The sequence below is a fragment of the Mus caroli genome, unplaced genomic scaffold, assembly GCF_978045245.1.
Source record: "Mus caroli unplaced genomic scaffold, Mus_caroli_1 scaffold_11, whole genome shotgun sequence".
NCBI classification, from domain to species: Eukaryota; Metazoa; Chordata; class Mammalia; order Rodentia; family Muridae; genus Mus; species Mus caroli.
Window position 1 is genome coordinate 73019923 of NW_028227266.1, and position 14513 is coordinate 73034435.

The 14513-nt window shown below is 44.0% G+C and overlaps 1 pseudogene; it reads left to right on the plus strand.

Annotated features, from left to right (window-relative positions):
- Positions 1-7714: 7714 nt before the first annotated feature.
- Positions 7715-7846, plus strand: LOC115032087 (U4 spliceosomal RNA; annotated as a pseudogene).
- Positions 7847-14513: the final 6667 nt, after the last annotated feature.

The following is a 14513-nucleotide window of genomic DNA, read 5'->3' on the forward strand; positions in this document are numbered from 1 at the left end:
GGGGAGGATATGAATATAGACATGTTCACTGGCTAAGTGTGTTTCCACAAACCTAACTGACCAGCATGCTTTTAGATACCTCAGGGCTCTGAAATCAGTAATTATAACAGCAAGACATTGTATACAAGTCACAGATCTTGTCCCATGTTTCCTTCTAAAGACAATGAAATTAAAATGAGAGAATTGATTAACTTCTTTGGCCCCAGAAAATACAAAGCTGGGTTCTAGTCCTGCTGCTTTTTGCCATGTCTCACTAGGGCCAGCTGAAACAGGGCACACCCTTCAGGACTCTTTTTGCCTTAATGGTGGCTTGATCATGGTCCTTTTCATAGAAGATGAAGTTTTTCCTAGCTTGGTCCATCACTAATGGGATGAGTGAGATCTCTGAATTGAGAGAACCCACCTTTCACACAGCTAGCTTTTGGGATACATCTCTTTATCTTCAATATCCAGAACTTGAATTTGTAGTATGTTAAATAAAAGAATAACAAAGTTAAAACCCCAGTCTTATAATGCATGCATGTGCTATGCTGTGTCATGCCCACAAAAACAGGCCTATGGCCTCCCCCACTATATATTATTGAGCAGGTCCACAATACTGGGTAGGAACTCTCTCCTATGGAATACCTCATACACAGTCATAAGTCAGTGGTCACTCCTATAACAGTTGTGCCACTATCACATCAATAAGCATCCTGTGATGGTTTGCATATGTTTGGCACAGGAATTGACACTATTAGGAAGTATACCCTTGTTGGAATAGGTGTGTCACTGTGGGCATGGACTTTAATGCCCTTGTTCTAGCTGCCTGGAAGCCAGTATTCTGCTGGCAGACTTCAGATGAAAATGGAGAACTCTCAGCTTCTCCTGTACCATATTCTTCTGCCTGGATGCTGCCATGCTATTGCCTTGTTATAATGGACTGAACCTCCAAACCTGTCAGCCAGCCCCAATTAAATGTTGTCCTTATAAGAAAGAGTTGCCTTGGTCATGGTGTCTGTTCACAGCCATAAAACCCTAACTAAGTCATATCCCATAATGATTAATTGTTTTGAAACATGCAAGGTCAATAGCTCAGGAAGACTATGGTTGATTTTTCTCACCCACCCATCCATCAAGACTAGGAGAAGAAGGAATCTTTCACCCCAGTTCCATGATTTTTCTGTATTCCACAACCAAAGTGGTGTCTTCAGCAATAGAGTCTTAAAAACCAGTTCTAGTAAGCAACCAGTGGTCCTGATTAATTCCAGCAGGAGACAAAACAGAAACAAAAGTAAAATAGAAGCAAAAGTGAGAAAGGGCTTTTTGTGGGAGGAAGAGGGTTGGGGGGGGGGCAAGTAGGAGGAAGATAAGAAAAGGCAGAGGATGTGTGTGTGACCGGAATGTCTTGTATACACATATGAAATTGTCACTTCTTAAATGTCATGATGTTATCAAGAGCTATGTTCTCATTTTCACTTCTAGTAGAGTAAAGGAAAAGACTTGTGTCGAGTCTTGTATAATTTATAAGAACTGCTCTGCTCATTTCTGCTCTGAAACTCATTTGTAGAAGTTGCATCCTTATTAAGTTGTGATGTGACCTTGAGCAAATCTGGGACCCTTGGTAAAGTCTAAATTACACAGAATTTCCTTCACCTTCTCGTTGCGTAGTTTCTCTAAGAAAGCACTTAGTACATGAATGTCCAACTATAGGGACAGATCCAAATTTTCTTAGGTTCAAAGCCAATACAGGAGTGAAGGCATTTTTGAGGAAAATGTTGGTTTGGTTTGTTGTTTGTTTGTGTGTAATGTGTGTGGGTGGGTGCATGTGTGTGTAGCAGGTACAGGTGTACATTTATTCGTTTGCAGCTGCAGGCCTAAGGACAAACTCAGAAGGTGTTCCTTGGAATTCATACACCTTTTTTTTTTTTAAGAGGATCTCTTTCTGGGACCTAGAGATCTCCAATTAGTCTCAACTGGCTATCCAACAGGCCACAGGAGTCATGCCTGTTTCTGCCTTGCTTAAATTACAACCCCTTGCCGCTATACCTAGTTTTTCAAACTATGAGTTTAAGGGATGAAACTTGGATCCTCCTGTACATAGAGCAATCACTTTACTATCTATCTTTGTCTTTAAATTCAAGAAAAAAGAATTTAAATGACAGTGAACAGATTCTGTCAAAGTGTATGGAAAAGTGGGAGTCCACTGAAACATTACCAGAAAATAATTACTGTAAAACCTGTTAGTAAAGATGCATTTGATTTCACTATAAGAGAATTTCTGACCATACAGCAGTCAAAAATCAATGCATTTTTTGCAAAAGACAGGGTTATTTGACTGCCCAAAGATCCCATTTTATTCAAGCTGACTTTAGTCAGACCCTAAGTTCTCTCTTGTGTGGATAAGCCTCACACAGAGGCCTCGGGGCCTCTCTGCACATACTGCACATCTCTGGCACATACTCCATGGGAGACATTATCCTTCTTCACTGTGAGGCTGATTCACAGAAGCGAGCCCCATAAGGAAGATGGGGCAAGGTGTTGACACCCCAAACGTGCAACTTGACACACTCTCAATAAATACAGAGTATGGTGAGGTCATTTCATGAAACCCTTGCTGATCCTTTTCTCATTATTTCTCTGTGACACACTTAAATCTCTCTCGGAATGTGTACCTTGACCCCCACCCCTAGCCCCAGTCCTAGACTATGTGTTCATCTAACCACAATCACATTGAAGGCTGAAGATGCTGATTGGCCTCTTTTTAAACTTCATATCCAAGAACTCTTATACTATTGTGCTCTTGACTTGAGGGTATGCTGCTGCTGCTGCTGCTGCTGCTGCTGCTGCTACTGCTGCATACTGGTGCATGCATGCAGCTACATTTGCATGTGGTACTCACAGGTCAATCTTGGGTATACTCAAGGGCTTTCTTTTGAGACAAGTCTTTTCACTGGCCTGGGACTCACCAAGTAGGCTCAACTGAATAGCCAGTGACCCCCAGGATCCTTCTAACTCCACCTCCCCTCAGCTGGGTTTAAATGGTGTGCCATCACACTTGAGGTTTGGAGGTTGGGACAGACTTTGGGAATTGAACTCAGGCCCTTGTGCTTGCAAGGCAAGTGCTTTATCAACTGCTTCATCCCCTCAGTCCCCGTAGTTGTACACAATGCTACTTTGTCAATATTTTGAGGATTAGGCTCCAAGTAAGTGCTAACCAAATCCTTTTTAAATTAATTAAGAATAAAGAATATCCCCTTTTATGTTGACTGAAAAGTTAGACAATCTTCCCAGTGGTTCAGTCTCCCAGGATTCTAGTGATAGCAAAACATGATGTTGTCATCCAGTGTACTTCTCTTAAATTCCTCAACTTCTCTCCATCTGTAAGAACCAAGGGGTCAGAAACAATATGGAAGTTTTCCCTGCTGTGAAAAGGATCCAGTTTCTCAGTTGTTTGATTTTCCCCTCTCCACAGGAAATGCTGCTGCTGAGATAGAGCTGCCTCTCATACTTAGGAGAAAAACTAAATTCTATCTCCTACTATGCTCTCCCACAAGGACTAGGCTGTGCTTTAAGGAAAGCCCATTTGACCCAAGGTAGCCCTAAACATTCTCTCTGCAGTACCTCCCTCTTCTGATTGTCTCTTCCAGGAAAACCACTGGGGACTGCGCGAGACCACTGTCGACAACCGATAAATGCAGTCTTCAAAGCCACTCATCCATTCTTAATGGACAGCCCGTTAATTTGAGGTCTGGGTCATGAATTTGAATGTTGTGCACTGAACACCTCTTCAGCAAGATACCCTGGCTTTGCCTCAGGGTAAATGGTGATTCATTAATTGTAATTAAATTAGGCTGGTGGCTTAAACTAGATGTGACAAAATGAAAATCCCCATATAAAACCTGAGGTGCATATCACAGGCCCTTCTGTCAATAACATCTCGTTTTTGTCTAAGTGGATTTAAAGAGAACAAGATGCCTCTCCTTTAAAGGAAGAAAAAAAAACTGCCTTAGCTAAATAGGGAAATAAATAACTTGGGTATGTCTCTCTTCATGTATAGCCTGGTGTGGAAACTAAGGAAGAGGACTAATAAGGGCTTGAAGCATGCCCAAGAATCTAAGAAGGACACAGCAGTGTTCTAGGGTTAGGGCCTGGGACACTGTCCTATTAAGTTTTTCTAGGCACATCCTACTGCTATAAGGACATGACTTGAGTTCATACGGGCAACACTGTGCCTAGCACAGTGAACAAGAGCAATAAGTCCTTTGATGGAAGTCCGGAGTTCTGAGATTAAAGAACCTTCCTGAGAGACCAGTAGTTAATTTGAGGACCCTTGTTTCTATCTGTGAAATAAGAGTCCCTTTTTAAAATATATATCAATTTTATCTTTATTTTTTATTAGGTATTTTCTTCATTTACATTTTAAATGCTATCCCAAAAGTCCCCCATACCCTCCCCCTACAAAGGAAACTAAACAGGACTCCAGCATGACACAGGCAACATGGAACTCCCCTAACTGAATCGAATGGAGGGGTTTCTCTCACTAAGGAGAGTCGAGAAGCCTATAAGGTCACAGTGACACCTCTGAGCCATATGACTCAAAGGAAGGTGACAGTGGGACAAAGTCCAGATAGATTTGTTCCACTGGGTCTTGTTTGAGTGATCTTCTAGTAACAAGGCTTGGAGGAAGCATGATTTCTACCATGGCATTACCTAGACCATGATAATGGTCAATAAAAATGTAAATCAATGTGGGAGAAGTTGATCTAAAAGCAGAACCAGAGACTGCTCTTGCTCTCTCTTACTTTGTTTTCAAATGGCACTAAAGTAAGAGAGATCTGCAGTTGGGTGGGCTGAGGTCCATTGATGTCTGTCATTCTTGCCTCAAGGACACAAGCAGATTATGCACAGGTAAAAAAGGAATGTCATGCCATGCAGGATCTAGCTGAGTCAACAGACCAATAGCAGTGACCCAACAGCAATGTTGTCACAGCTACCTACAGAGCACCCAAAGGCTACTACTTAATTTCCTCTTCCCAAGTTTTAAAAAACATTTTTATTAATTCCTAAATAATTTCATACAATGCATTTTGTTCGTATGTATTCCTACCCCTCTTCCTAACTCCTTAAAGATCTACCCATCTCCATCCAAAATCATGTCTTCTTTTTTCTCTTTTAATACTCCACTAAGTCCAAATGTGCTTCCTATATGTTTCTGAGTATAAACCCATCCATTGGAGTGCAGTTCACATACCAGATCACGGTGCCTAGCCCTGCAGAGACTTGATGTGCCAAGATGGAAGAATGCCCGGGCAGGAAGGGCTTCCACTCTCTCAGAGGAGAAGCGGAGGGGGGAATGAGAGGAGGGACTGTGGGAGGAAGGAGGACTAGGATGGGGACAGTGATCATCGGCATGTAAAGTGAATAAATAAAACAATAACAAAACATTTAAAAAAGAAAAAAGAAAACTTGTTCTCCCTCCTCTAGAAGCCATGAGCAGTCCATAAATCCTCAGTTGTGAGTAGGAGCTCATAAATCCCTTCCCCTCCATGCTAGAGTGCTGCCTGACTTGATCTGGTGAAGGTCTTGTGTGTGCAACCTGACTGCTATGAGTTCCTGAGGATTGTGAGGTCTTGCCGTGTCTAGAAGATCATCTTGCTCTGACCATTCTTACCTGACCTTTTCTTCTATTGCTGAAGAGACCACACACATTGATCACAAGACATAAAAAAAAAAATCAAAGTGGTACTGACCAGGGGCCCCCTCTCTACTGATGAAGGTGCTATGCAGAATTCTGGGGTGGGGTTGGGGGCATGAAGGCATCAACAGTCTCACTCAACTGTGTGAGACTGAGAACAGCTTCCAAGATGGATGGCTTCAGTCTGTTCTACATACTCAGTCTTATACCCCTCATCCCTTTGTGTCTTAAACTAGAATGGCAGAGCATCACATGAACCATACAGCAGGAGTGAAAACTCTCCTTCTGCTAAGGTAAGCAGGGAGGTCAACACCCACCTTGGGATGTCTATGATCGCAATCCTTCCCAGTGAGAAACTTGGTTGTCTGCAGCACCTACTCATCACCCCATCCATCATCTACAACAAGGTGCTTAGTGCTCTTGACCTGCAAAGACCTGGAGATGAGTCTGTGAGTATGATTTGTAAAGTTTCCTCTTCACTAATGCTCTGTCCAGGTAAGCTGTCAGAGATTTGAATGACACTGGTTCTCTGAAGCATTGCTTTTGGAGGGTTTGAAGAAGGGATATAAGACACTAGTGGGTGGTCTGCCTTTTGCTGGGTTCTCCTCCACATACAGTCACTCTCTAACTCACTGGACACTAACTGGTATCCTACCATTTTATTCAGCTATACTATTTGGGATTAGTGCTGACCTCATAAGTTAAGGGCTCAGTCATCCAAGACCAGGAGACTAATACTATCCCACCTCAGATGACAATCATTGTCTGAGTTACTGATATTTCTGACTGACTGTCGCAAAATTTGGGGGTTCCCTCAGCTCCCTCCTTGGGTGCAATAACAACAAAATTGATTCACAGGACTCTCTAAGATATGTATCAGATAATTTTCAAAATCTACTACAGGTGGTCAAATGGAAGAGATACACAGAACATAGTATGAAAAAGAAGTGGCATGGCTCTCTGGGCCCCCTCTTGGCACACCTGTGTGTTCACCAACCCGAAAGCTCTCTGAGCTCCATCATTCAGATATTTAAAAAAAAAAGAGGTATGATTAATTTATTTAATCATTGCACAAGGGTAATTAAACTCATAACTTAGCCCCACCCCATGTCCAAAGGAGTACACAGGCGATGGAGCTGAATGTAGTAACCCTAGGATCCTCTTCCTTAAGTTCTCTAGAGTATCATCTCCTTAGCAGAATGTGAGGCACAAGTGAAGGGGGCTTTTTACAGATTATCAAGAATAAAGGTAAAAGAAATGTCAGAGGATTTAAAAGCTGTATCAGGAATCCAGGACCAAGATATAATTACTTTATCAAAATAGTATATGTATATTACAGTGCTGGATAGATTACTAAGTAAAGAATGTGCATTGTCTTGCAGAGAACCTGAGCTCATTTCCCAGCAATCATATCAAGTGGCTCACCACTGCCTGTAACTCCAGTTTCAGAGGATCTGACATTCTTGTCCGGACTCCATGGAACCTACACTCATGTCACAGAGACACACATATACATATAATTAAAATAAAATCTTTTTTAAAATGCCATGTTACTTTGTATCCAGAAAGTCTTTTGAGGAGAAACTTTTTGAGTAACATAAATTGTAAGAGAGATCAAAAAGATAGCTCAGTTCAAGTAAATAATTGGGAACCTGAGAGTTGGGACTTCCACCCAGCATTGAGACACGAGACTATCTGGTACCTTCTGTTGCTGAGTTGGCCAGGAAACCTCGGATGTGTTGTGCTATGAAAGCTCCATATACTTTTGATCATGCATAAATTAATAATGAGGAAAGGAAGGATCTGCAAAGACTTTGAAACAGTTCGCTGTTGTTTTAATGCCCTGGAAATGTGACGTTCCTAGTTAAGCATTTGGAAAGCAAAAACTTAAAGGTAAACTTAGACCTGGGATAAAACAGGCCAAATAGAGCTGGGTATTCATGGGCAGCCAGAGAGTTGTAGGGTATTCATAGCCAAATTCAAGTCCAGAATGAGATTGGTACAGAGGTTTCTTTTATTCAAAAAGAGATAGCTTGTAGCTTTGTACGGTGGCAGTATCGCAGCCAGTGAGGTTTATCTGAGGCGAGATTATTGCTAATTGAAAACTTTTCCTAAGAGACAGCTTGTGCTCAGCTCAATTTCTCCACTTTTTTTTTTTACTTTTTATTGATTGTTGTGAGTTTCACATCATGCACCCCAACCCCACTCATCTCCCCATCCCTTCATATCTGCCCTCTGCCATTGCAACCCCCCAAAATGAGCATTATAAACCAAAACCAAACGAAACAAAACAAAGCACACAAAACATCTTGTCGTGGAAGCTGTGGCATGTCACGGTGTATCCCACAGCATACCCTTTGTCCAGATATCTTTACTTGCAAATCTTCATTGCAATGAGTCATTGGTCTGGTTCAAAGCCTCTGGCATCTGCTATATTATCAATATTGGGACTCCTCTCAGATATTCTTTCACTGTCCTGTGTCATGGAGAGCCCACAGCTTTGGTGTAGCTTTCGTGTAGCTCTTGTGAACTACTCCAGTAGTTGATAGATGAGGTATATATTGAGGTGGGTCAGCTCAAAGCCCTGGATCTGGGTCTGGGTGATAGCTGAGTTGGTCAGCCTGCCAGCTCTTCAGCAACCTTAACACCAGGGTAAGATCTCAGGCACTGCCTCCAGCTTGTTCACCCAATGTTGCAACCAGCAAGGGGCAGGGTCAGCTCTCTTGCTCTCACATCCTCAGGGCTGGCTCACCCATGCAATCGCCATTAGGGTCAATTCTCCTGTACTGCATAAGTGAGGTACAGGGCCTACTCTAACAAGTGCTACAGTTGGCAAGTGAAGAAGCCAGCTCTCCCACTCTGATGACCTCAAGACCAGCTCTTCAACTGCCTCAGGTTTCTAGGGGTGGGTACCTTCCCTCCCAACCCCCCCCCCAGGGCCCATGCCACCTTACAGCAAGTGGTGGGGCAGGCTCTCCCATGCACATACCTTCTGAACCATCCCAGCCAAGCCCCTGCCACCAGTGTCAGGTCTGTTAAGCTGTCCAGGTGGAGTGCAGGACCTGCTCTCCTGAGTGTTAAGACTGGTGAGGGACAGGGACAACTTTACACTCTCATGAGACAGTAGATATCTGAGTTCTGAAGAAGCAAAGATCTCAGTAGCTACTAAGCGCATGCCTTGGCAGCCTCCAATCCCTGTTGGAGACCTGGGAGACTCAAGGGTAGCATGCCTCTGTTGGAAGACTGAAAAAGCTGGTGGCAGCAGTAGCAGTTTTCTCTCTAATACAAGCCACCTTTTAAAATAATAATTATTATTAAATAAAAAGGGCAGAAGAAGGGGCCTGTGGTCTCCCAACTGTGAGGGGCCACCTGCCCTAACCTCTTTCCACTCAAAGTGCTTGGTGTGGTAGGCTGAGGTGTAAGGGTGGATGGGAGGGCAGCTATGAACTATCAGAGGCTAGGACCTGTCACCTTCACCAATCCTGGAAAACTCGGTGGGTGGAGTGGGGCCTTTTAGTGCCAACTGCTGCTCAGCTGAAGCTGAGCCTGAGGGTCTGGGCCATTACAATATCCTCTCACCCCAGGATGAAAGGTGAAGAGTCCATCTTCAAGAAGACAACATCAACGGAGTTGTGGTGGCCTCTACTCGTGCACATCCTAGATCTTGGACAGCAAGGATAGCAGCTTCTTGTCCTGGAGCCGCAATGCAAAGACCTACTCTGAATGCAGAGCTGGGGTGGGGCACAGGCTCACCAACTTCATGAGCATTTGTGGGAAGTAGAGCTAATCCTGTGATGCTTGATCCTCGTGTAGGAGAGGAGAGCCTCCACGTAGGGCTGCTGCAGAGCCTCCGCAAGGCTGGGCTCCTGCACGTTAGGCCGATCAGCTGAGAAGATGTTGATGGCGATGAGCAAGGCCTACTCTGCGTCTTCCAGGCTCAGCCGATGCATAGTCCGCGAGAACTCGGAGATGGGGTTGATGAACTCCACCTGCAAGCCTGCACGATGGAAGTCATCCTTGCTGAAGGTGAAGTCCTTCAGGAACGTGATGCACTCTGTCTCCTGGTTGTAGCGTCTGTTGAGATAAGCCACCTTTATAGAAGGCTGCTCACTTAGAAAGTACTACCCACTTTAAGGGCAGGTCCTCACCTTATGTTAATCCTCTCTTGAAATGCCTTTATAGATACACTGAGGTAAGTCTCCCCAGACTGATTATAAATTCTGTTAAGTTGACAATTAAGACCAAATGATCACAGTGACCAAAACAGGAGCAGTGTACCATAGTTGCCTACATATGGCTGGAAAGCTAATTTTCACAAATGGAACATAACCAAAAGTGATCTATGTCCCCTCCTAGCCCAACTGGATAATAAGATATGCATATTCATTATGCTGTTTTTCCTCCTATCCCAAAGACTCTGAGATCTTCAAAGAGGCAGATGCCACCAGATGGAAGGAATCAGAAGCCACAATTGACTGTGTAGAGGGAATTCACCCTCCTGCCAGGAACATCTGCACCAGACTTTGCAAGTGTGTGGAAAACTTTGTGCTAAGTTGGGCTGCCATTGAGGCCTCTTATGCAGGGAGGAAGAAGACCTTGCAGGACTTCCTGCGTTCTCACCTTTAACTTTGGAGGAAAGGAGCTCTTGAAAAAGAAAATCTCACACATAAAGACAATGGGTGCCTCCATTAGCAAATTCTTAAGCCTCTGGACCAGGAACATGACTTCCTCTTCACTCTTGCCAACAGATACAAACAGCAGACCTTACACAGGAAAACTCCAGAAACATCTAGAACCTTCTGACTCAGTGGCACTCCTTCTGGGCTGGGGAGCATGTGTTCCTGGGAAGCCTAAATTGATTGCCTGTCCCTTATGGAGAAAGCCTGAGAAGGCATCCTATTGAGGTATGTCAGATTTCACTACAGAATTGTTGTGAGGCCTCCTGTTTTGACTCATCTCATCTAAAGTGCAATAAGCTTTGATTTGCCTTTTATTGATTTGAATAAAAATGGAGTCCGGAGAGATGAGTGTCTAGTAGAGGGGAAATAATGCTATTTCTTTGCATTCACTTTGGTTTGGAAAAAAAAATGTTCTGGAGGCAAACCACCTAAGTGTTTTCTTTGTTTAACCTCTACACCCTGCACAGAGTCCAAAAGTGACTCAGTCTGGGCCAGGGGCACCTGCCCAGGCCAGCAGCAGCTGTGTGTGTCCAGGTGTGTACTGTGGCCTCTCATCACAGCTGCTTGCAGAGCCCAGGGAAGAGCAGCTGCCTGCCTTTTCCTTGCTAATTTCTCTTCCCCACTGAGCTACATGGGGGAGAATAATTGCCTTCACTCCAAGCACTGACATTCCCACATCCCAGCACCTGCTCTACTACTGTTCTCCCAACAGGAGGACAATTTCTGCCACCCTCGGTGACTCCTTCAGAGCCAACCCGCTGGTTAGAGAAACACTTTCAAAGAGGCAGTTGGAATACGAATATGGTCAGAGCATTTTGGAAGGCTGGGTAGCATTTTTTTTTTCCTCTTGAAACTACTGGCAGGAACTTTGTAGGGTGACTCGGCAAAGAGTCTTGGCCTCAACTCATTCTCCTCTATGCTCCCAGCCCTGTCAGCAGAAACAAATAGAAAAAGCCTAAATACAGGGAAAAGAGGAAGCAGGGCAAGCCATCTAATGAAACCGTGGTATTTATGAGACGCTCTCAGAAAAGCCAGAGTTAGCCTGTGGCTGTCAGAAGGCTAGGATCAATTGACTCAGGATGTGCACTATTATTCCAGATTATAAATTTGATTTTATAGTGGTTATTCATTTTGGCAAGGTCAGAGGACCAGTGTGGCAGCGTCTTGATGGAAGGTTGTGACAACCTGGGGCTGTAAGATGACCCTCGACCCCACCCCAGGCCGGGATCCAGCCAGTGACAAGGACAGGAACAGTTCTTACAATCCCCCTTTTATCATCTCCCAAAGGCCAGACCCTTCATTCAGATTTCATTTCCTGCCAAATTTTAAATACTTTCTATACTACAAAAGCAACCTTAAAAGCATATTCATATTAGTAAAACTGATAATAGATAGGAGAATAAATGAATATGAAGGCATGTGGCTAAACACAAGCCTTCTGAATGGCAGCATTCTATGTTTTTAGAGACTTTAGTACTAGAAAGTCTTTTAATAAATATGCTTATTTGTTAGTCACTTAAGTAATGAATGTAACCATATAAACAGGCAGAGGTGTGTCTCCTCAGAGACTCCAAATCAAGTTGACAATGGAGATCAACCATCACAGGAGGAATTAGATCTGAGACTATCTTTCTTGAGTTCTCCTTTACTCCCTGAAGCCCCGGTTGCTATCGAGAGCAAAGCAGTCTTGCCTGTGGGAATGAGGAGCTGTCTGCGCAGCAGACCTAGAAGAGAAAGGAAGAGAAGAGAAAGTCACCTCCTTTTCTACTCTATCTTCACTTGACTTCTTCTCCTTGTGAGAGCTGGAGTATATACCAATGTAAAAGAGAGTGAATCCAGGGAAGTGAAAGTCAAGGTTTCTGCCACACCTGGAAGAAAGGAATCCTGCTGATTCTGTGGGCTCCTGAGGGCCTCCTGGGAATCCTGCTGATTCTGTGGGCTCCTGAGGGCCTCCTGGGAATCCTGCTGATTCTGTGGGCTCCTGGGGGCTTGCTGGGTTCTGACTGTGAACCTTCAGCTTCTCACAAGAACCCCTTCACATGATCTTCCTCGGGGTCTCACCACAGTACCCAGAGGGCAGAGCTTGGGGTCCTAGGCTCCCTGCCTGAGACAGATTCTGCTGAAGAGATGAGAAGGTTGAAGTGATGGAAAGAAACAAAGAAACAAGAATCTGTCACTGTGATAGATGCTTTACTTACATTTAAGATTTATTTTTAAGTGTGTGTGTGGGGGGAGGGAGGGAGGGAGGGAGGGAGGGAGGGAGAGAGAGAGAGAGAGAGAGAGAGAGAGAGAGAGAGAGAGAGAGAGAGAGAGAGGTGAACAGTTGCCTGCCAAAGCCAGAGATGGTGATTGATACCACAGAGCTGGAGTTACAGGTGGTTATGGGCTGTCCAAAATTCAGTGTGGATTCTCTGCAAGGGCAAAAGCTTCTTAGCTTCTTACCTGGTGAGCCATTGCTACAGTCCTTATATACTTTAAATATAATGTTTCATACCATGGGACAGACACACAATAGAGAAGTTAGGATGAAGTGTCTCATGTACACAGGATACACAGTTGCTATTTAATACACAGGATACACAGTTGCTATTTAGTGTAATGTCATGACCTCTGCACCTCTGCAGGGGTATGTAATCTCACCATTGTTGAGCAAGTTTACATATGAAAAGCATAAATTAGACTCAAGAGATTATTAACAACAATTTGAAAGATTGGTTTGAAGAGATGATTTAGTGGTTAAGATGGAAGACCTGGGTTCAATTCTCAGCATGCCCAAGGTAGTAGATCCTTCTCCAATGGAAATGACACCCTCTTCTGATTTCCATGGGCACTGCATACATGTGGTATATATACATACATGCAGGCAAAACACTCATAATATACCAGTATGTAAAAGCACATATTTTTTAACATAGTGCATTTTTGTTTAAGGATTAATGCTAAGACATGCATGCTAAGATGCCTATAAAATGGGCCAGGGAATGATTTAGTGAGTAAAGTGCTTGGTGAGCAACTGTGAGGATTTAAGTTCAAACCCCTAAAGCCCACATAAAGCTTGGTTTTGCAGAACATTCCTGTAACCCTAGTGGCCTTAGAGTGAGATAGAAGCTATCTCGGTTTTCTTTCTGTTACTGTGATCAACACTGGGACCAAAAATGGGGTGGGGGATGTAATATTCGACTTACACTTCCCAATCATAGCCTATCACTGAGGGAAGTCAGAGCTGGAACTCAAGCAGGGCAGAAACTATAGCTGGAGCCATGGAGGAACTCTGCTTATTGGCTTCATTGGCCTACTTTCTTATATAAATCAGTACCACCTGCCCAGTGGTGATACCATCCATAATGAACTGCGTCCTTCCACATCAATCACTTATCAAGAAAATGTCCCATTGTGCCAGGCACCAGCATGGAGAGGGGGTCTGAGAGAAGGGGTATTTGAGAGTGGCTAAACAAAGGACTCAAAGTCCAACCATGGGGTCAAGCTGATAACCTATGTTCTGCTCGAGACAGCTTTCAGATGGATTTCTCTCTGTTCTGCTTTCTCTGTAGATTCCCCAGACAGAACTCCCTCTCCCTCTCTCTCTCCCCCTCTCCCTCCCTCCCCTCCCCCTCCCTTCCCCTCCCTCTCCCTCTCCCTCTCCCCCTCCCCTCCCCCTCCCCTCTCCCTCTCCTGCTTGAGACAGTTCTCCAAGCCCTTCTCTCTTGCTATCCTGAAAAAAATTCTCTGAATAGCTCATCTCCTGTGCATCATAATCCCAGTCTTTTATTTACATATCAATCCAATCTTTTACTACAAGTTCCCTTTTTATTATCCTATGAATCTGCACAGGACCCACAATGCAGCCCCTTAATTCTTAGGAGACAGCAAGCATACACATTTTTTTTAACATTGCCAAAGAATTCAGCTTTTGTTAAGCACACAGGATAATTTAGTTGGGTGAGACCCTGCCCTGAAATTACCATTTCTACCACACCTGGGCCTGGACCTAAATTCTCTCTGTCCCAAGCTAACCTTGAACTCAGGAATCTGTCTGCCTATGTAAGAATAAACAAAAAACTTGGCTGGATGGGATCTCTTTCACTCACTACTCCCTAACTCATTTTACCTCCTTCCTTAGTATCTTTCTGACAGGTTGGCTCACAGCACAGCTGCTT